General features: G+C 37.1%; 1 long non-coding RNA gene across 1 annotated transcript; it reads left to right on the forward strand.

The window, feature by feature from the left end:
• Window positions 1-352: 352 nt before the first annotated feature.
• LOC110354013 (uncharacterized) lies at window positions 353-10100 on the forward strand. Its single transcript, XR_011810602.1, has 5 exons — window positions 353-686; window positions 3757-3917; window positions 5201-5263; window positions 5751-5856; window positions 8139-10100. It is a non-coding gene; the product is annotated as an uncharacterized lncRNA (long non-coding RNA).
• Window positions 10101-23674: the final 13574 nt, after the last annotated feature.

The following is a 23674-nucleotide window of genomic DNA, read 5'->3' on the forward strand; positions in this document are numbered from 1 at the left end:
CAACATCTGTTTTGATTTATGTATAGAGGTATGCTGGCAACTGCAGGTGTGCTGTTGGACACCTCCCATCTGCATTCATTATTCCATTTCTCCCCATTCCATTTAGGTTACTTCTTTAAGTTTGAAATTTTGTTTTTCCTTAATGAGTTCTAAACCAACCCTTTACAAAAACTTATTTATTTATATATTTATTTTTTTGGGGGGGACATTATTTAATTAAATTACATGATTAGTTATTTCCATATGAAAACCTCATTATTGTAATCTCTTTAGCATCATCAAGTATTCCTGTGTCTTTTTTTGTAAAATGCTTCAGCTGCAGTGTAATCTAAATGGTAGGCTGGCAAAGCAGCAAATTCCAAATGGTGCTTTAGAAGTGCTCACATGCAAATTGTTGTTTTTTTATTTTTCCCTAAAAGATTCTGCTGGAGCCGTGATGAAGCATCCAGTGTGGTGCAGCTTCTGGCACTTGGTTTGTCAGTAGGACTTTTGAGTCTTAAACCACAAGCTAGAGAAACTAGACAGGCTTGCTAAACCTTGCTATCTACTACCTTTGTGCTAGCTCTCTATATGGGAGAATATTCTTTAATGATAACTTTGGTTTGTAGTATTTTATGTTGTGGCACCTACTAATACGGCGCATTTGTTGGATATAGAAGCTTCTCCAAAATTCACTAACTTTTAAGGTAAGTCTGTGCCAGTACTTTTGAGAATCGTCATGTATTACTTGTATCTATGTTGTAACCCCTTATTGCCAAGGGCATATAATAGTAAAGCAGCAACATTATAGTAAACAGGAGCTTAACTGGTATGATGTTGAATCTGGACGCTGTAAAAAGCCTCTGAAAAAAATAATTCAAGCAGATCTCAGGTGAGAATCCAAGACTTCGCTGTGGATTGATGAAAAAAAGACCTTGGATATTTTAAAGAGTGTGCAGACTAGCTGAAATACTCATTACTAAAGAGCAGTTCAGAGTCTGTTGGGTACAGAGACTAAAAATAAAATGTGCTGAGTGGATATATTTCCTCATAGATGAGGAAAGTTCCTAAACTTAAGACTGCAGAAGAATGAATTTATTTCTTCCCCCCTCCCCCCTTTTTCTAAAAAATAAAAAATATATATTAAAAATAAACAAACAAAAAAACCCAAACAGGTATAGCCTGAAAGGTGGGAAAGAAAATTCCATAGCACAGTATAACTAATGTACAGGGTTGGTAGAGAAGACACACCAGGCACCACTTACTGGTAGCACAAGCAACAAGCTTTCATCAGAATACTTCGGCTGATGTCTTCCACCAGGACCATTAATAAATGATCATATGTATAGGACCTTTTATTTTAGGGAAAATCAAGGGTTAGTTGAGTGGGAAGATTTTAATTCCAGTGTATTTCTACCTAGTGTGTACATTAGGCTCTTAGGATACAGAGGTTCATTATCACATGCCTTCTATTTTGTCAAAAGTAAAATATTCATGGTCAAATTTCTGAATGTGTTCAATGACTTATGGAAGAGTAGATTCCAGTGGCAAGGTGACCTGGTGGTCTAATAGCAGCTACCTTTAACTGAGATATTGATAATTGCACTTCCAAAAATTACCTTTGCAACACTCTGTGCACCTAAATTAGTCTTTTAAAACCAATTTCTAATAAATACACGTAACATCTATTTATAGGCAAATACTTTGAAATGAACTGTATTTATGATAATCATACCACTGATTAAAGTGCTGAATGTAGAAGCAAGTAGATTAGTTTGACCTGATTGATGGATTAAAACGCTGCTTAAGTAAGTATTTTTTGACTTCAAAAGTAAACCTATTCTCCAAAAGTATTTAAAATGTTAATAAACTATTAAATGAACAAGTAACACTATATTCAGCATTTTTACACCATTTCTACAGTGGGTAAAATTGTAGTATAAAGTTGGTGTATACTCGATAACAATTTACATGTTTATTTTACCATCTGGTAAATGTGTAAACGATATTTTGAGAAGCACATTTCAAATTCACTTTAACAACTTATCCCCGACAATATGTATCCTATCTCATGTACTGACTGGAATGATTTTGAAAACCTCTCAGAGAAATGCAGTAACAAAACATATTATTTTTTTAGTGATGTTTAAGATCAAGCTTAGCTTCAAGTGGAGGTCTTTCACTATTCGGGGAGGATTTTGTTACGTTAGTGGTGTTAAAGAAAGATTTCAGGCTATTTTACACACCACGGTATAAAGATATCATATCATCTTCCCTAAAGAAACCATAGGGTGCATAGGTAGTAATAACAAAACAAATACAGTTTGCTATGTTGTTGTATAACTGTATTGCATCCTTTCCAGGGGGTTTGAATTTGCTATCTCTTGTGTCTAAATATGGGAAGCTCATTATTAGAAGTGTTACAATGAACCCCAAGTGGATTGCTTTTCTCATGTACTTTAACAGCACTTTGACACTGCAGCCTTCTGCCTTTTTATTTTAGTCTTCTGTTTATTGGTCTCCCTGGATTAAGTTGCAAGCACTTTCTTAAATATAACAAACTAGAGAATATTCTGTTGTAGCTTGGCTTTTATGCACCCTTTCCTAGCTGTTACTAATCTTAACTGGGAAAAAAAAAAAGACTTCTTTTTCTCCTCCCCCAACCCCAATAAAATTTAAAAAACCCTGCCCTGAAAGCGAGTCTGCCTGGAGAACACCTCCACACTAATTACCATCTGGCCAATCTGCAAATGAGGTTTGAGAGCAGATTTCAAATGTAGGCTCCAGCTAGTCTGTGGCTTGTATTAGTCTATTAGTATTTATTAGGGGAGTTGAAAGCAACTGAGGAGAAGGCAGGTGTCTTAACTTTTGTAAATCCAGTCAGGTGTCTATTTGCTCCTTCTAGTCTGTTTTAAAAAAAAAAAAAAAAAAAAAAGCCTGTGACCTGGTACCTGATCAGCAGTGCTCCCTTAATGTTTGTAGCAGCCAGTTTTCCTTGAGTATAGATTTTAAAGGTTCATGTTTAGAAGAAGAACCACTGGGCAATGGTCTTAAAACACCTGTTTAAAATGCATTGTTGAAAAAAGCTGTGTATGAAATAATTTGTATAAATTCTGGTTAATTTCTATATTGAAGTTAATGAATAAATAAATTCATTTTTTAGTTTTAGTTTTTAGTTATGTGCTATTTCAGTATGTGGGGAGCAAATAGTGATAATAATAAAAATGCCACGAAACTGCATTTTTAATCTTAAAACATATGTTTGTATTCTTTTACAGGCTAATTAAGCACACTGAAATTAACAGTACTTATTTGTTTAATTTAGACACTAAATGCATTTCACTAATGAATTTCAGGTTTAGCATCTTTTTTCTCTTCCTTTTCCCTTATGGAGATTAGACGGGGCCTTTCTTGTTTGTAAATCAGCACAATCAAAGATGATTTAATTGTTAGCAGACTGTTAAATTTTGTTTTTCACCTGTCTTCCCTTTGCTGGCTGCCTGTTCTGTCTCAGCTCTGTGAAAAAGTGCTGTCAACCTTATGTAAACAATAATTTATTATTTTGTTTTTAATGAAAAGAATCAACCCACAAACCCTTTCAACAAAAGAGCAGTAGCTGTTTAGGACACCTGCTGATATAAGAGATCTTCCTACAGTAGCTAATTAGTTCATAGGTAAAGTCCCAGCTGAGAGCACCTGGAACATGCAGAACCGAATCTGAGTTTTGTAGAGCCAACAGCACTTTGTAATATGTAGTGAAAATATCGTTCTCTTTAGATTGGCTGCTGATAACTGTATGGCTGAAGTGGATGTTGAAGAAATTGTTTAAAGATTTAAAATGGCTTCTCATTGGAATCACTTGGAACAAATGGATGACACTTGGAAAATCTGCTTGATAGCAATCTGTAGAGGTTTCTTGAAATGGTACAACTTTGAAGGTAGGTAGTTTGTGGGCTAGGCCTTGAATACTGGGTAGCTTTTTTTTTTTTTTTTTTGTATCGTATTAGAATTTCACTATAACATTATTTTCTCAAAATACGTTGTTCTCAAAGTATTTGCTGCCATACGTGGTTGGTGCTTGCAACTAGGAATGCCAGCACCAGGTAGGAGTCTGTCCCTTACACCATGATCATACTTACTTGGGGGGAATAAGTTCTTCTGGCTTGAAAAATCTAAGTTGTATGATGGCTTAAAATAATATTTTCTTTTTAGTGAAAAATATCTAAGCCCACTTAAGAAAGATTAATTAAAAAACTGACCTTTCAAAAAAGTGAGTTAAAATTACATATTTAGTTCTCATATTGTTAATAACTGGTGCTCCTTGGCCTCAGAAGCTTCCCCCCTCCCACGCTTTTATGTGTGTCTGCATATTTCCAAAAATTGTAAATATCAAACTATATATTCAGTATTCTAGCTTTTAAAATTGTAAAATGAAATGTGATTTTTCACTTTTATAGATTTTGGTATTGACTAAAATGGACCTTTTTAAAGTGACAAATACATTAATGGAGATTGATAAATTTATTTCAGACTACCATATGGAAAGACTTATTACAAGGGCATGTGGAGCACAAAGCCAATTAAAGATATTCTTTCTTCTTACTGTGGACCATTGCCTTCTTCCCTATATTTCCTGGAAGTTAAACTGAGTAGCATTTAAGAAAAATATTAATCTAAGGGTATCATCATAAATTCTCTCTTTATGTAGTCCTGTTCTTTATTGACAGTCAGATTTGCATCAAAGAACATGACACCAGTGACTTGCTGGCAGCTTAAGTAATTGGGGAAAAAAGTGGTTATTCATACGGAAACAGGAGTTGGCTCATTACAGCCAATCACCTGAATAGCAAATGGTATGGCTGCCAATAGATGGAGAAAAAGGCAAGTCTAGTGGAAAATAGGAGCATTTAAAGGCCAAGAAAAGACATATGGTCTGTCTATGCTTGCCTTATACGCCTGGAAATTATAAATTAAGCTACAATATAGCCCACCACCTTAATGTGAAAATTCTCCATTTTTTTTTCCATCTTCATCTTGAGAAAATTAACAGGCTTGGTTAGTAATAATTGACTTTTGCTTTCATGTCAGTGTTAAAATTCTATGTAAAAATGATACCTGTATTATTCCTGTCTAAAATTTGGCTGTTCTGGCCCTAAAGGACATATTTATGAAGTAAGTTTGCTTTCATAGAAAATGCAGATGTCTGTTCTGTCCTTTACAGGTGTTTGGATTTTCATGAGGGTAAACAAGAGAGAGAATCATTCTTGGCAACTATTTTTGTAAGGTAATCCTATGGTGATGGTGTTGAATGATTTGTGTCGAGAACAGTAAATGCTTTTATGATTATCTCATTTGCTTTTAACTATTCTCATAATTTTAATTTATTGTGGTAAAGCTCTCCTATACTCTTTAAGGTATATAGTATTATTCCTTTCATGAAATAAGAGTCTAAGTCCAAATTGGTTTATGAGTTTCAAATATGCTGGACTTCCTGAGGTGGCCACCTGATCACCTTTCTCTTAAGGCATTAGTAAAAGTTGAGGATACAGTCTTTTAAAATCTAGTTCTCATATAGACATGTTTCATGTGAGAGATCGAATTCTGAGGCAAGGGAGGGCAATTTGAATTTAAAAAAAATAATAAATTATGTGGCCTAAAGCCTGTGAAGGCTCATAGCATTTCTTTATATATATATATATATATATATATATATATATATATTTTAATTTTAAGGGCCATACTCTGAAACTCTAATATTTTCTACTTTCTAGGTAGAACTACTGATCCAGTAACTCACATGGAACTCTGATAGAAGCCTCCTGGCCCTAAATTCTCAATTTTATATACCTGAAAGAGATACTAAAACTATTATTTCAGGTTTGTATTCATGGGTTCTAGAAATATGGAGTATTTTACATATTGCAAAATTTATCTGAAAGTAAAACAAAACAAAACAACAATCTGTTTTGCCTCTCTGAGTAACTCTTGACTTGTTTGTGGTGTTACAGGAACAATGAAATTTTAGATATTCTGTTCTGAAGCAGATTTCAGAGTTAATGGAGGAACAGTGGATGACAAAATGGTGTATTATAACTAATGTGTATGTAAAATTCTACATGTGAATTCTGAAGATATAGATGTTCTGAAAACTGTAGAATTTGGAGCTGTATATAAATGTGTGTATGCTTATCTGACATAATTTCATCTGTGGAGTTTCTAATTGGGTCCAGTGACATAGTACACTTGCAGCTCTTCCCTTACCCTCGCCAACGTTAGGTTCTTTCACAAGTACTTCTGTTCTGCTCATTCTGACCGCTTCTTTGCGGGTGAGTGACCTGCTGGCTTCATTTCACTGTCTCATTTCTGCACATGCACAATAAAATCATCCCAACTGGTGAACCTTCTGACAAGGAGCTGCAGAAGTGCAGTTATTTCATCCACTTTGAACCTGACACGTCCCCCATGGTTATTTTGGGATGTCTGAGGTGCAGGGCAAGGAAAAGTAAATGTTTGCACAATTCTGAAGAAATGCTGCTAAGAAAAGTTCTTATGAAAATACTGCTTTATTCTGGGATCACCCTGTATTTAAAGGAGTACAGACTATTATTTCAGGAGGTTCCATCTTAGTGACCCCTTTTCATTCACATCCAGAAATCACTCTGTAACTCTTCAATAAACACTTAACAGGTAAGACCAATCCTAGGTAACAGGAGCCTTTCCCCACCAGTGCACATGGAAATCGCTCATTTACTGTAGCTCCAATTAATGGTAGTAGAAGTTACACTTGTAAATTCCCCCACGCATTAATGAGGGAACAGACCCCCTCAGTTTAGTTAACCATCTTCCAGTTACCTGGCACTTTCCCCATCCCTTGTGAGATCTCAAATATTTAATTAAAGCCTTTCCTTTTTTTTTATTTTTATTTTTTTTTTATTCCTCCCCCCACCCCGCCTTCTCCTTCATTCAGTTTGTTGAGTTGTAATTCTTGTTGGCCTGATGCCTTGGCAGCGTTCAGCAGTTCTAATTGCCTGTATAGTCTGGCCTAGTCATGGAGCCTTTTAACTTTCATTCAGGCTTCCAGCAATATCAGCCTCACTGGTCACAAGCTTCCCACTCAGGTTCCGTTCGCAGCCCTTTCGCTGATTACTTGTTATGTATTTAAAGAGCTCCATACTGTTTATTTCATTTCCTATTTGAGATAGTCTGTTTGCTTAATTTTTTTCTATGCTAATTTAATTTTAAACATATAGGGCTGTCTTCCTGGTCAAACAAGCCAGAATTTTGCATCCATATGTTACATTAAATAATAATAATACAACAAATAATAGTCAGTGCTTTCTACTTCTATAACGTCTACCATTCAATGATCTAAAAGCATTCTTATTTTACAAGTGGTAAAATGGTATCAAGAGACATGAACTACTTGTTAAACATTATGTATGACATCTGTTACAGAGACAGACATAGGACTGAGTAGTTTGGTTTTCACTAATAGCAGTTAGTCTAATAATTGCAATATGCTATAGCAATTGTTAGGTTAAAATGCTCTTGGATTGAACAGGGTGTACCCTTTTGGAGATATGTATTGCAGAGATATTTGTTCTCAGAATATCATATTTGTTGGTGTATAAGATACATAACAGAATGGATATTCACATGGGCTCCATAAAGGTTGTTAGCCCCTGTAATCATCATTTGTGTTGATTTTAGAGTCATTATTATTAATCACAAATAGACAAGACTGGTTATTTTTTGTCTCATTTTGTTTTCTGTGTGAAGACCTAGCACTCTCACATTCCTGGATTTCAGTTTTACTATGGCTATGATAATTCTTCTATGTCTCTGCAGGAATAATATGATAACATTATGACCTATGAAAGTATGATTTAAATGTATCCTCTTTCGATGGTAGGCAGCATACAGAGATTAACAAAAACAAAAATGGGGACAGGCCTTTTTTAAAGGTTGCCTGTACCCAGCAGCTAATAACGGCTCTAGCTTTCAGAGACTACCATGACCTCATCCAAGGTTGCATTACCATATATGATTGCTCTTTAGGAGTCAGTAGCTGATCCTTAATGCCTGCAGTTGGCTTTTAGGATGTGCATGCTTATCTTAATTAGAGGAAATGATTCCATACTTGTGTTCTTATTTCCAAGGTCAGACAATGGAACACAAGGACAAAGAAAAAATACGACAGTATTGATACGTGAGCAAAGGTCAACCAACCAGAGAGAAGCAGATACCACTATTGGATGGAGAAAGTTCCCTAACATGGTGGTAAGCTTAGTGAAATCATCTTTCATAGTTTTCAGGAGTGAAATTAGATTGAAATCTGTATTGTGATAAAAGGTTTACTAGGGTCTTCATAGGAAAAACAAGGTGAACTGGAAAGGGAGCAACTGAGGTACATGGAAGTAAATGGTTATATCATATCCTTGGAAGAAAAATCTTAGGAAAACAACCAGATTCCATTTTAAGACAAGAACAACTCCAACTGTGATCCTTTCTGAAAAGCAACAATGTAAAAACCTGTTTGCTACAGATACAGGATTTCTTTTGTAAAATAAACTTATCTGGTATGTCTGATTATTTTTATATTTTTTCCTTGTTTGATCAGCGTGTATTCTGAGCTCAGTTTTATGCATAAGTTGGTGCTCATGGATGCGTTTGGGCTTCTCTTGGGTGAGGACTGTGTGGGCTTTTGAACAATAGTCTGCCAAGCAATGTATCATGAATCCTAATTGTTTGAGAAAACAGTTGTTCTTTTTCTCCAGCAAATACTGTTGTATCCACATTATTAACATAGTTATGTATAGTCGTTTTGAAAATCATTCTCGATTTGCAGAATTCTAATGCTTCATACAGTGATTATGCAAAAGTCTCATGTATAAGCAATACCGATGTTACTGGAAGCGCCTCATATAGAGTCCAAATATAGCAGATCAAATCAAAACTGTGCTACATCTTAAGCAACTGTTGACCCATTTCCATATCAAATTGGTTTCTGTCATAGAAGACTTTGCTTTTTCTTTTAGAGATATTTACTTGTTCTGTGCTGCTCAAATACTGCAATGGCGCATTTTATTCTAAGGTCACTTAATTATGGGTCAATTGATTTTTAACTTAGTTTGTTTATTAACAACTTTCTATTTAAGGGACTCTCATGATGAAAGGCTTGTTCCTGCTTTGTAACATGCGACCATGTCACTGACTCCTGTAAAATCAGTCGCCATGATTCAGCACACGCAGAGAGTCAGCGTGAGGTGCCCTGCCGTGTGCAGGATGGCTGCTGGCTGGCTTCATCAGCACAGTCCTAAGTCTCTAACTTACATAAATGGTGGGGAGAGGAAATTCTATTTTAAAGGTTTCGCTTTGTTCCTTGTTTATCCTACTTTTTTTTTTCTTTCTTTTTTTTTTTTTTTCTCTCTTTTGGGGAGGGGGAAGGGGAAAGGAAGGGGAGAAGAATAGCGGAATTAATAGAACGTGGTATATCAGTAAAATTTCAGAGATTGCTATAAATACCTAGAGTAGGAAGAAGGTGAGTTGTTAGCGGTGTGACTTGTTTGTGTCACTTTGTTAGAACATTAGCGGTATCTTAATATAGATTTCTTTTTTGGCTTCTAATGATACATTCCTTTCACTGGGGAGGGGATGGGTAAAATTTGCTACTGCTGTTTTTCTGGCATTAACTGCAACTCCCTTCTGCTGCTCCCTGCAGCTCTCCCTGGCACGGCCCTGGGCCCTCTAGTGGACCTGCGCTGCTTGCAGCGGCGTCTCTGCCAAAACACTGATTCTGTTGCTATGTTATTTGTTAGAGCTACGCTATTGTACGTGAAAATCAATGTAGACAACGTTGCTGAAAAGTGAATCTGAGATTCATACGTTTTGTAAAACGGCGTTTATTTCTTGCACAAAAAGTGCCTAACCTCGGCTGTAGGCAGCAGGCCATCTGGGGCCGCAGTGGTCCTGCCAGTGCCCTTACTCAAGTAATCTGTGTGCTCCACAGTGTCAGGCTGTGCCTACACAATCAATTACATTTCAGTAGTATTTGAACATTGTCACTTCAAAATATCTGTTATTTACCTTTTTCCCAGTGATCCACTTGTTTTACTGTTTGTGTGTGCTATTGTCTAAAATTTAAGCATCTTTCAAAATATAAAAATTACAAATATATATATATTTGAAGAATAAATGCAATAGACTTGTTAGGTGATTTTGATACCTTAACAGCAGCTCTGTGCTGTGGTCATATATTTTTGGACATCAGTGACTATACAGATGAATCAAGTATACAAGAATATAATTTGTAATCTTAGTGGACTTGTATTTTTGTAGTCTTTCCTTTGAGATGTGGGGTCTGGTCACCTGGGAGAACAGTGCTGTTAACATAACGGTTTTCATTAAAAGCCAAACTTCTTCTCTGAGAGAATTGTTTTACATGACACCTCCCAAAAGAAATTTCTCATCTCTGCTAGGGGAAGCTACTGGGTCCTCCTGAAACTCAAGGTCAGTCAGTCAAAAACAGAAACACCAAACATGCGTGGTTTTATATCTCATGTAAAAGGATATGCCATTATGAAGTGCAATGATTTCCATTACAGTGCCAGGGCCCACTACTCACTGAGAGATATGGGAATTTTCTGTTTATACATTTTCATAGATTAGCCTAAATCATGCTCTGTGACAGCCTGCTCTAGATGCCGTGAAGCACCTGGTCCTCGGTGGTGTTGAGCGATGTGTCTTCCACCTCTGCATGTAGAGGAACTCTGGGAGCATGAGGCTGTTCAGGGGCTGGTGACCCATGAGATGAATTTCCAGTCCTAACAAGTCTGGACAGTAACCTGTAATGGAACATTTTCATATCAGAGAAGGCAGATTTGTTGAAAATTGCAGTCGTAATGGAGGTAGTTTGACTGAAGAAGTAAGAAAAGCCAAAAAGTTTCCCAGTTCCTAGATGGCTCCTTGCCAGCCTGGTATTCCCACCTTATTCCCAGCTTCCATGTTTCTGGTAACCTCTGTATCAGGTTGATCTCACAACTGGAAGGCTTTAGATCCTGATTTCCTCCCTGCCTCGCTGATAGACCTCTTAAGGCTGAAGGGCATGAGTTGATTGTGGCTTTGGTCCCTCTCAGAAGCCCTGGATACTTGATGGGAACTTAAGAGCTGTGAGGCTTTGATGTGATCATGATGGCAAAATCATCAGGTCATGTTTTAACTATTGTTTGCTGTGCTTAGTTATATCATTGTAACTGTAGTTTTAGAATGCTACAGAAACAAATGTTTCCTTTGTCATAGTGTGTTTTATATTGTCTTGATGGCAGACTGTGATTGTGCATCTGTAGTTGAGAATTTTATGGTAAATGCTGGTTAAGGGAAGCAGGAGTTCAAGCTATGTTACTCAGCCTTTCATATCTGTGAGTTCCAAATCTGTCTGAACGGAGAAAAAGCAAAACAAACATTTTCTTAAACTGAAGTAGTATTCTCCAGCTGGAGTCCTGTTAAACATCATCAGATACAAATATTGTGTTCAGTGAACACCTCAAATCAATGGCTATTTTTGAGATGTTCCACTGCACTTGGCAAAATGAGCAAAAAAAAAAAAAAAAAAGTGAAATTAAAATTTTCTTTTGAATAAATAAGACATTGCTGCTATTAGCATTTAGCTCTGTATATGATTTAAAAAAAAACAAACAAAAAAAACAACAACAACAAAAAAAACAAAGCAAAACTATTTGTGTTCAGGTTTGGTGATGATGCAACTTTGAGTCATTCTTAAACCAGAGACATGGATCTGAATCACAGCTAAACAAGTCACATTTTTTTCTTCAGGGATCTTCAGCCTGGCTTTATTCAATGAAACTGAATATGCCACATTAGAGCACAAGCAGATGATTACCAACAATGTTTATTGATGCTACCACTAAGAGAAAATGGCAGACTGATATAAAATAAAGAGACTTAGCAGATGGGATATTGGCATTTGAATTGGTTAAAATAGATTACTGATTTTACCCCAAACCTGCCCTTTTATGAACACTTCAGTATTGTTGCTTGCGAACTGTAAATTGTGGTCATCCTTACAAGGTTATTTCCAGCTGCAGACCTCGACTATTTATTGTTACATATGCAAAGGGTATTTTATTATCAGGGAAATCTAAAGCAGTGATTTCTTGTTAGAGCTCCTGTCAGCACTGACTTTAGACATAAGCTGTTAGCATAGAAAGTTAGGTGAAACATTTACTGTTTCTAGGCATCCCCTCTCAATAGAAAAACAGCAAGAATAGATCTGCAAGCATAATTAGACACATAGCTTTGATTGAAATCGATGGGAATTAGAAACAGTATCACATAGCTGGCATTTCACTGAACCCTGTAACTGAGCAGTGCAGAAAACTGCCTGAGCCTGGAGAGGGGACTCAGAAAGATCAAGTAAAGGGCAGAGCAGTGACCTGCCTCGAGCTGTCTGATTAAAAGCTAAATGTAAATGAAGAATAGGCCTAGGACGGGTGTAAGAACTTAGTGAAGTTCAGGCTACTTGAATCTGGCTCTAGGTGCCTAACTCATGCTCTAAGCTTTTGGCCATGATAACTCTTCCAGACTCCAGGCTAGTGTGAGGAGGCACACAATGCTTAATTAATTCCTTGGTATTAAGATTTTGTAGTGTTTTGTGCTGTGAGTATCCAGCAAGCTCTGCAGCTGCTATCTTCATTATTGTCATTCTTTATTGTGGGTCAAGGCATGTCCTTTACATGTAGGTCATCCAAACAGTGCTAACTCACCAGTACTTGCTCTGGTGGCTTTTTGCACTGGATACAGTTCTTATGGGTTGGAAATAACAGTGACCCTTAGTATCCAGGATGATTCATCACAATTGCCAATGCATATTTATAGCAGCAAAAATTCATTCAGTGCTAGTCAAGGAAATCATGTGTGAATTTAAGTCCAGTTGGCAAGGTAGTACAGTATCTGAAATGTTGGCTGTGCAGCAGCTGTCATTCTATGCCAATCTATTCTATCATACAGTAAGCAGGTGGCTCACACATATTGTTTTTACTACATATCATTTTAATTTTGCAATGTCTCACTGAAATAGGAAATGTGTGCTACTGATTTCAATAAGATTTTCTTTACTGAAGCCAGGAGAGCATGTTAATAGCATGCAGCAATTTACAGTGTAGTTAGAGTAATACAGCAGCTGGTGAACCTGTTTATTCCCTTTGGCTGTGGTTGTATATCAGTCTTAAGTGTAGCTAATTAACTTCTATTCATTAGCGATTTTACATAAATTCAGGCAGAACAGAAAATACAAGCCCCAAACAGTTTGTGTTCCTGCAGCCCCCTTTTGTGACGCCGTGCTGCAGCAACCTGCCTCCTGTGTTAGCCACGCGTTGTCCTGAGGCCAGCCCCAGGGACTCTCAGTGCTCTTCTCTGTTTCTGAGACGGGTATTTTTTTGAGGGCTTATCTGCTGAAGGAAGCGTCTTTATTGTAATGTTATGTGCTAGCTGTTGCACGTGATAATGATATCTTGACATATTTTAAATAACAGTTGTCACGATACAGCCCTTTGGTGTTCATCGGCTTATCAGAATTAGTGTTTGTCAGACAAGGCAGGGAGCGACAGCGTCCAACTAGGGACCGTCACAGCATCCTGTGCAGACTGTGATCACTCTGGTATTTTATGATCTTGTTGGCCTGCTTGATTCTCAGTATATTGTTTAGCTTCATCATATTCTGGTTGGGCAAATAACCTTTTATTCCAAAGTAAATGGCATCTCCTACTTGATTTTTATTTCCATTTGTATTTTTTAATTCTGCGGTGCTTATTGGCCTGGGGGGATATCTTGTTTGCTCTGATTATAACTCCTATTCATATTACATAAAGCTCTTGGAAGATATTTCTGTTTATGGGAATTACTGTCAGTAGAACTGATAATTTGTTAAGATTATATATTTTCTCTGTGGGTTGATTGCTTTTGATTTATAAAGGACACAGATAGCAGAACCCTTATTTTGGCAAAGTGCTTCAGAAAGTGTATTCTCTGAGGGAATTACTAGGTTAAAAACAACAATAATCAAAAAAGAAACAAAATTAACAGGAATAATTACTAAGAATTAGGAAGGAGAAAAAGGGACACTAAAGGAATATAGTATATGGAATTGCCTTAGGCTGTAATGTCTCTGAATTCAAGATCTTGCGTTTCACTGAAGGTGAATATTTGCCCACATGAGCCAACCGTTAGTTATAATTTACTTGACTTCTAATTGTTTGCCCTTACTTCTTTGTCTCATTTTCTTTGCATTCACTTTGTTCTTTTCTCACTTGCATGTATTTGCTCAGCATCTCTTTTTGTTCCCTCTGACTTTGGTTTGTATTTATCTTGAAAACTTATTTCCCTGTCCCTTCCTCTCTGCTCTAGATTTCCTTACTTCTTATGGCTATGACAGTTTACCAGTTTGTGCATCATTTTATGCTGTTCATCCAGTCTCTCTGAAAACCCCATTGTGACTTGACCAGAAGAGAATCATTAAGGCTGAAGATGAGATCAAATAAAGGATCAATATTGTCCTCTTTTCTAAAATTCACCTATTTTGACACGAATCAACAAATACCATTCCACTACATAACACAGTGCTCTGCTACAGCAGCTCCCTGCAGTTGTGTGATTTGAACACTGAGTGGCACTAAAGCCCATGTCACTGAAAACAGAAGGTATCCAAAACAGGGTTTGTAACTCAGAAGGATGCAAACTGCTAGATAATATATGAGGGTGTCTTTTTTTTTTTTTTTTTTTTTTTTTTTTGTATGGCTGGAAAGAGGGGTTTTACATAAGCAAACTTGTAACAGGCATTAAATATCTGAGACATGTTGCTCTTCCTTTTTTTTTTTTATTTTTGAGGAAGAATTTATTTTGAAGGATGTATAGTACAGTTTTGCTAGGGCTGATTCATGACTGACAATTAAAAAAAAAAATTAATCGACTTTAATTCTTAGTTTCAAGAAGGTTCAATATACTAAAAGCAAGCAACTCTTTTGCAACTCCTGCATCACTGTGACACCCCACTCCCAAGCCTGTTTAGCTCTAAGATGTCAAGAAATACTCTAGGTTGTAAGTGCTATTAAACCACAACCCTTTCTAAAAAAAGATTTTTGGGCAACACAATTTGAAAAATCCCATTGTTCTGATTTTGTGCGGTTTAAAGTTAGTTGAGATCGATCTTTTACTTACTCAAAAGATATGGTTTGATCAGAGGCTTCAAATCTTCCTCTGAAAAAAAATGGCTCAGTAGTATCTGCTTGTATTGTAGGAAGTCTGTTTATTTGTGACTGGTGCATGACATGAATATTTAATTCAGTTTTCTTAAGAGTTCAAGATCATCCCTGCTTTATTTGGAAAGTGTGTCCATTTCACAAGGTTTTTATTTAGTGTTCACTTGAACAAAACACCTGGGACTTGACCTTAGACAGCTGCACTTTGACCGTTTTTACTGGAGCTCATGCATGTTTCACATTTGGCACATTGCCCTTGTTACTTGTGCTAAGGACAAGACCATACCCACTCTGACCTGAAATGGTGGAGGTGTAGCTGTACTATGTACTTAAAAGTGAAACTCTGGGGAAAACGACCAATCTCAGGTATAATTTAGCCATCCTGTTTCAAAGTATGACTTAGATGCAGCAAACGTATCAGACAAATGAAGTGTCTAAAAAACTCCATTACATTCTTCTGCTCACTTATTTTTCTGCTTTTCCCTATGACACTGTGACCATTGAAACTTGTTTAATCTCTACACACTAAATCAGTTTCTTAGTTTCCCACAGAAGCTGCTTTGGCTTTTAATCATTTCCAGTGAGTGACGGGATACATGGTAATATCAACACCTTACTGTTTTCCTTTATCAAATCATCGAATTGCAAATACAAGTGGCATGCCCTATTAATTTAGTATGAGTGAACTAACCAGAATGTGTAGTCCTAACCAGAGTAGTACCTTATTTTTCTTCGCAGATGGTGTACACAGATTATTGTTGTTAGGTAGAGAAGGATTTTAAGTGAGTGGGGGAGAGTTCAGTGCCATGCATTACTTTTTGCTGCCTTTCACCTGTGCACTGCAGCACTGCCTCACTTTTTCACACCACTTCGAGGCAAATAGCAACTTCTGTCAAGCCCTACAAGGTCTGGAAAAGCTATGGTTTCCATAATGACTTGCCTCCACCAAGGGGGGAAAACCTTATCACCACAGTTTAAGGAGGAATCGTAAGTACAGAAGTCTACTGTGTCCTGAGAAGCTTTTTACCTAGAAAGGTAAATACATTTTAATGTGCCATTGGGTTTTTCAACTCTGGTTTGCATTGCTTTCTCAGTGGTTCTGAATTTGAGATAAGGGAAGGTGAGATGTCAGGATTTTGATTAGACTTAAGGCTTGTTTCCCCTCTGAAAGTGGATCTGTAATGTCCAGCAAGTGTCATAGGCACAACTAGTGACCAATAGATTTTTCTGTTGAGAGCATCCCATAATAGTCCCATAGAAGAAGAACAGTTTATAAATTGATTCCTTGCATTCATATGCTGAAGAGACTGCATTTTGCTGGGAAATGCACAAAATATGAAAGAAATAATGATATATTTTTAACTTAGCTGTATGTTTCACGTTTAAACAGGGGGGGTCTGGATCTTAAAGAGATGCCAGATAAGGTTTCTATTCCAATGTCACTCTCTGGAAAAAGTTTCTGAATCAGTTATATACGATGGATATACTCATTCATATGTTCTTATTGCATGATGGTTGATGCCAGGTTCCTGTTCAAAATACAGAGTATTTGCTGCTTCTGCAGTAACAGATGAGTTACTACAAATACCCTTATGTCAAGTGTTGTGGACTAGACCTCTCTCTGCCTGCGGTTACATGACTAAAGTGTTTTTGTTTTAACTGTATGTCATGTTTTGGATAATTCACCAGTGCATTGAGTTTCAGACAAATATGGAATTGCCTTTTCACCAAGACTCCAAGGCTCTATTATCTAAGGTTTGTGGCTTTGCATGGTTGCCAACAGCTGTGCAAATTGTGTTTTCTGAATTTGGGCAAGTTCTATTTGTGATGTAAATCATCATTACTTTAAATGACCACAGGTGGTGGCAGTATCCACCTCAGAGATTCCTCATGCTCTTTCTACTAGCAGCATTTGGATACTGCATTTGCTCTTTCCAGACAGTGAGTTCTGCAAATTCCTTAGGAGCTGGAGAATCTTTTTTCTTTTTTTTTTTTTTTTTTTACCTTCTTTCTATTTAATGTCCCCAAAAATGTATTTACTGTTCCATGGTATGAATGGAACATATTATTCTCATATCTAAGCCAGCACAACGATACATTGTTATTTCTAAATAGTTCTGCCTGGAAAATGGGTAATTTATTACAGACACTTCAAAAAGTAGAGAAAAATGTCTTTCATTAAATTGTTTCTTACTACCTCTGGGCTTTAAAATATATTCTTTTCTGATTGATGGTAGCCCTGTGATTTGGACAAACAGCAGCAATCAGTTAAGGTGAAAATGTACTCCTCTCACCTGAGGGTTTGTTCATCAGCTGAAAGCAATAGCAGAACTTGTGAGAATAGTATTCACAAGGGTATCTTGAGATAGATATCCCCTTTGAGATACAAACTTCTTCATTTTTTATTATTAGAATATCTGTTTAAATTTTGTTATCAAAATTTAGTATTAAGTATAATATTAATGATCACATATTGCCCTATCCTTACAATTTTTCTTGTAATGGAGAAATGGGAAAATTTCCACACTGAATTTGCTAAAACCACTTTCAGAAGTTTTTGGAGGTTTTTAAGCTGACCTACAGAACTGTATGGAAATACATTGTTGTGATCTACATTTTGTTTGCCCCTTTTGAGTGATCTTGAAACATAAAGTATCCCAAAAGATCTTACAGGCGAGTGCTCTTCACATATGTTCAGTGTATCTTACGTCTGTTATTCTGTCAGAGTCATCATTAGAGAAATGGAAGTTAAACTTCCAGTACTGCAAATTCCTCCAGAGAAACTATTAAGCAAACTTGCAGTGTACTTGGTGCTACTGCAGTTCCACTGCCAGCTTTATTTGTAGCTTAGTAATTTAAGGACAACCCAGGAATGACCATGTGTGCTGCAGCCATAGCAGTGTAGTTATATTCTCTGAAATAATATCAGAAAACAAAATACCGTGTATCTGGTAGGAGCAGTATAAGCATACAACAAAAAACTCTTTACCCTTATCGGGTTTTCCTCTTGTCAACCCTGAATCCAAATCAAGTGATCTATCATATTCCAGAGGTGTGGTTGTAGCTTAGTAAAAAGATGTGAGAAAAGCAAGTCTGTAGAAGGAATACCTCTCCTGGTGTGGTGGAAAAAATTAATATACTTCTGAGCTTGTAATGTTTTCACTAGATCTAGTAAGAGGCAACAAAATTCAAGTAAAATGTTGGCTTCATACCTGTACCGCATGTGTCAAACCTGACATTTGAGCTGTGAATTTCTTGGATCTGAGAGCTGGAACATTATCCTTATGGCCATTGATTCTCAGGTTAGAGCAGAGTGATCTGTTCTTGTGAGAAGGCTCTGGACTCTACTCACTCACCGTCTCTCTGTATTTGGAATGAGCCCTGCACTCCTGGTGCCCCACTTGTCTTGGCTGTAGTGCACTACAGCTTCCCCAAGTCCTAGTTCCCTTTTGGTGGGGATCAAGGGTGCAGAAGGGGACATGGAATAAAAATGGTCTTCTTTTATCATGGCTATCCAAGAATGGGAGCTGAGAAGCAGTCTTAAGTTGTTTAGACATTAATGTCCCACAGCCTAAGTTGTGCAAGATGTTCACCGCAGTTTATGATGTAGTATTTGTTAAGGTTTTGATCAGTCTGTTGTTGTTTTCAAAACATGTGATGTGACATCAACATCAAAGTGCACAACAGTGCCCCAGTGCACGTTTCCAGTGGTGCAGTGTAGTCAGTGTGATATTTGTTTGATGCTTCAGGTGATCCTGATAATCTCACACTTTCACTCCAATGGGTTTTAAGTTTTCATGTGTGCAGTGAGAGTATTAGAAGAATCCTAGAAGTTTTGACAGCTTCTGGTCCTGCTGGCAGGTGGTAACATATTTTGCATGTATGAAGACTTGGCTCTGTTTTTGAGGAACAGGCAATGATTTCTCATATTAGAGTACATTCCATGTATTGTTGAGCCTAATGCAGTGGCTAGGGAGTGGATTTACATCTGTGTCCTTATGCTTACAAGTCTGGGAATAATGTGGTATTTGCAGAAATGGCAAACAGATTACATGTACTAAATAGCTTGTGTGTCTTTTTTTTAATCTCTTAATGGGCTTAAAGACCCTATAAATAGATAAGAGACAGAAACCCCACACTTGCAGTCTTAGGGATCCCACAGACATGCAGATAAGATTTTTTGAGAGCTCTAATAAGAGTTGCCTACTGCTCTGGTAAAAGTTTGCACAAATAATTCCTTTAATATTGGTATACTAATACTTCTTAATTTTCTCTTCATACTTGGAATTTTAATCTTATGTCTTCTCATCGCAAGGAGGAAATTACAATTGTATTTGAGCTTAATTTTCATACCTTTTCCCAAACAAAGGTTTTGAGCTCAGTTCTGTGATTGCTGCATTTAGCTTCAGTCAAAATTAAATCAAAAGGGGAGCTCAGACTTTACACTGATATTTACTCTGTAAGTGTTCTCTTCTTTTTTCATGTATAATGCAGGACACCTTGGGAGGTTACTCCAGCCGTGTTAGATGTGTCAAACGTGGTTGTTGGCAGCTAAGCAATTTTTGTGAAATCCTTTTGAAGTCATTGGAGAGGAACAGATGCACCTAGGTCATGATTCACGTTAAATGTACCTTTGGGTGAGATAAATTATAAATGAGAATTTACTTTTTCTCTTTATAAACTACAAAATGAGCCTAAAGTGCTCATGGAAATTCAGGTGGTCAGTGATGCAAACGTATAATTTGAAGAGAGTCCAGTTTGACCTTTTTCTTTATACTGTGGGCCTACAACCAGAGGCATTATTTCAGATGTGGTCTCATGAGCCCCAGTCAGAAGGCAATAATTGTGTCCCTGCAACCCACTGGATGTGATCTTGCTGATTCAGCCTGTGGAGTTGATCCTCCACAGGTAAAGGATTTTGCACTTCTCTCTATTAAGCTTCATGAGGAGTCTGTCAGCCCACTCCTCCTGTTTGTTGAGGTCTTCTCAAATGGCTACCCTGTCTTCCATCATATCAACAACTTGTCCAATTTGAGTGCCTCTATGGATTTCAGGAGGGTTTGTTCTGTCCCATCATCTAGGTCATCAAAATCAAAAAACTTTGGGTGTTAGTGCCAAACTTGACTGACTGGAGATGGGCACCCCTTGCAGCTGACTGCAGGTAGATTTTGAACCACTGACTTAGCCTTTGGGCCTAATAGACCATCCAGCTTCTCAATGGCTTTGTGGTTTACCCATCCAGCTAGTTTTCTTCCTGGTTTCTTTGCAGGGATGCTATGGGGGACTGTGTTGAAAGCCTTTCTAATGGCAAGAGGGATGATACTGCTTGCCCTCCACTTGACCACAGATAGGGAGGCATCTATCATGGAAAGCAATCAGGTTGGATAGATCCAACATGCTTGATCGAGTTCTGAGCTTTAGGACAAATGTTGTGAAAGTATGGTAGCAGCTTGCAGAATGTATGTTACTAACACTTGATTCCCAATATATTTTTAAAATGCCATTGTTACCATTATCATACATAATGAAACAGGACTCTACTTTGTAATCTTTGCAAGTGAAATGTAATGCAGTCAAATTCCCAGGGATTGCCCAGGGATTTTTATTACTGACTTCAGTGGAGGCAGTAATTCAGTAAACATTTCACTTTCTACATCTTAATTACATCCCTGTCAGGAGGTATAGATTTGGTCTCTGCAGAATTTGAAAGCTAAAAGGAAAAGTATTTCTCTTTAAAGTTTCTTTCCTTTGTAGTAACTATAGCAAATGTATGAAGGAAAGCAATTGCAATTCAGCAGAAATTCTTTCCAAATCCCTATTTTTGACTAGAGTTGGCTACTTAAATAAGGAATGTATGTTCAGCTGACATAGCCCGTTTGACTATATTGGAGCTGTGCCAGTTTATAACAGCTGCTGGTCTTGTGAAATCACCAGCCAGTCAAGATCCTGGATTCTGGATCTCAGGTAAGAGATTATTTTTCCACTATGTGGAAGACTAAAAGGGAACATATATTTCTATTTTGTTAGTAAATCAATATTATTTTTTTAACAGCAGGAAAACTGAGGCTCAACATGTGTTTTTTTCTGTATGTTGTGGTTAAAGCAGCAAACTGACAAAGGTGGTATTTTGAAACAGAGGAAGCGCTACTGATGTCAGCTCTGTCATCTTTGTCAATAATGTGTTAGATATGGATATGGTTGCTTTGTGAGGAGCCACTAGAGAGCTAGAAATCTTGAAAATAGTAAAATGTACTTAAAACGAACACTTCATATTACATGATTATGAAAGTAGTTGTCATAAAAATCTTGTGAATAGCAAGAAAGCTGCTTGGGCTGGAAGTTATGTGTTGATTAGAAAATGCAGTAAGAGGAAGTGTTCGATCATTTGTGTTTGCTATCTGAGTAGGTTCCCTGAGGGAGGAAGAATAATTATGTTTGATAAAAGAACACTGTGATGCTAAGGCCAGGTTTCTGCCAAAAGTGATGGGTAGAGAGGGAGCTAAATTGAGCTCTATAAATTAACTATAGCTATGGTTTGATTACTAAGGAACTTCAGTGTTACATATAACCTAATCTGTACAGACTTAAAAAGAAAAAAGTTTTCAGACGAGATCCTACTGCCACAGAATTTTGTAACAAAATTTCCACGGACTACCTAGAGTCCAGACTTAATCTTTTGTTTGTTATTGTTATGTTTGTCTGGGTTTGCACAAATTATTTTAATGTACTTTACAGAAATATTTTCTTTCATTGTTTTCTTTTGCTTGAATCTTGGAAATTGATTTGTGGCTTTACTTGAAATACAAATACCTGTAGCAGGTTGCAGATAGGCCATCTTTTAAAGGTTTGTCTTTACTAAAGCAGTATTTTTCTGATAAACCTGTGCTAATACCGGTCTTCTCACTGTCCACTTATGATTATTGTGTGAAAATTTATGCTGCTGATAAAGTCCACTGGCACCCTTCTGTGTGCATTTTTTTTGTTGTTGTTTGTTTGAATTAGGAAGAAGGTGAGAGCTGCAGAGTATCAGAGACACATAGATGGCCAAATGAGGTAGATTTCAAACACTTCTACTGTCGGGACAATTTGAAATGTGGAGACAGTGCTTTATTTATTTTAGCAACTAGGATATCTTAGCTCTGAATTTCTGATGAGTTTTTGAGAATCAGACGTCAACCACAAGTTAATTTGGGTATCTTTTTTTTTTTTTTTTCCTTTTGAGACTGCATGGAAATCTAGAGTTTGCTCATGTATCCGGAAGTTAAGTGTGCCTTTGGTGTGAATCTCATTGCTAATACCATGCTAATCTGATTTTGGAGCAAACAGCAGAGACCCTGGCATGGGACCAGTCAAAGTTAAAGTAGGCAGATCATCCTGGGGGAGATGTGTTAGGAAGGGTGAGAAGAGCCTGTACCTGAGCCTCAGTTAATGACACCATGTTAAATAAATAGTATTCTGGTATTTCTTTCACATGCAACCTTAACTTTCTAAAGCCAAGTGTCAGAGTAACTTCCTTTTCAAAATCTGATAGCTCAGGCATGACACCATATAAACTATGTACTACATCAAGGACCCACGTGGTTTGGGTGCAGATAAGCCTAGTTCTCACGGCTTAGAGCTTCTGTTTCTGGGATTAGCACAGATAGCTTTTGTGTCTTTAGATATACATGCCAAATATTACTGTTTATATATTATATACGTGTCGAGGCATAGTTCTTTTTATAGTTACATGAGTACATATGGAAAAGCTACTGGCTGAAGTTTTGTGCCGGTTTCTCGAGCACAGTAAGGCTACGTGATGAGTGTGGTCTGTTATAGAGGCTGATAGACCCCCTGCTGAAGTGCTTATAGTCTAAAGCAAGTGACAGACAAAGGATACGATTAGGATTTAAAAGGTGAAAGGAGGAACATGCACTTCATAATATTTACTTTAGTATGTATTTATGAGTCTGAAATATCGCAAGCAAATAAAAACACAGCCAGTCTCATTCATCTTTCGTTGGTCATTATCTAATCCTTTAGACTTTATTAGGAATTCTCCATGTGGTGCAGTAGTTAAGGGAGGAGTTATCCTGTTCCATGATGTGGAAGGCAGGATGATCCAGAGGTAAAAGGCCTATAGTCTGGCTTCTGACTGTTGTGTTGTTGACCCAAGTTTAGAATATTGTTGTGTTCTTGTGCCATATAAGAATGGTGACTTCAAACAGGTCAGGGAAGCTATATGACAATAGTGTACAGTCTTATCTTGCAGCACGGAATTAGAAGCACTGTAAAGGAAGAAAATTACTAATGCAGTACCTACCTAAAGACTTCTTGGCCTAGAAATAAGAGATGTAGCAAGATCCAACGTCTAAAAGCCCAATCTAAGCAAATGTTGTCTTATGTCTGTAAGATACATCTTCAATTATAATTTGCTGTTAGAA

The sequence above is a fragment of the Anas platyrhynchos genome, chromosome 7 (genome assembly GCF_047663525.1).
Source record: "Anas platyrhynchos isolate ZD024472 breed Pekin duck chromosome 7, IASCAAS_PekinDuck_T2T, whole genome shotgun sequence".
Taxonomy (NCBI): Eukaryota; Metazoa; Chordata; class Aves; order Anseriformes; family Anatidae; genus Anas; species Anas platyrhynchos.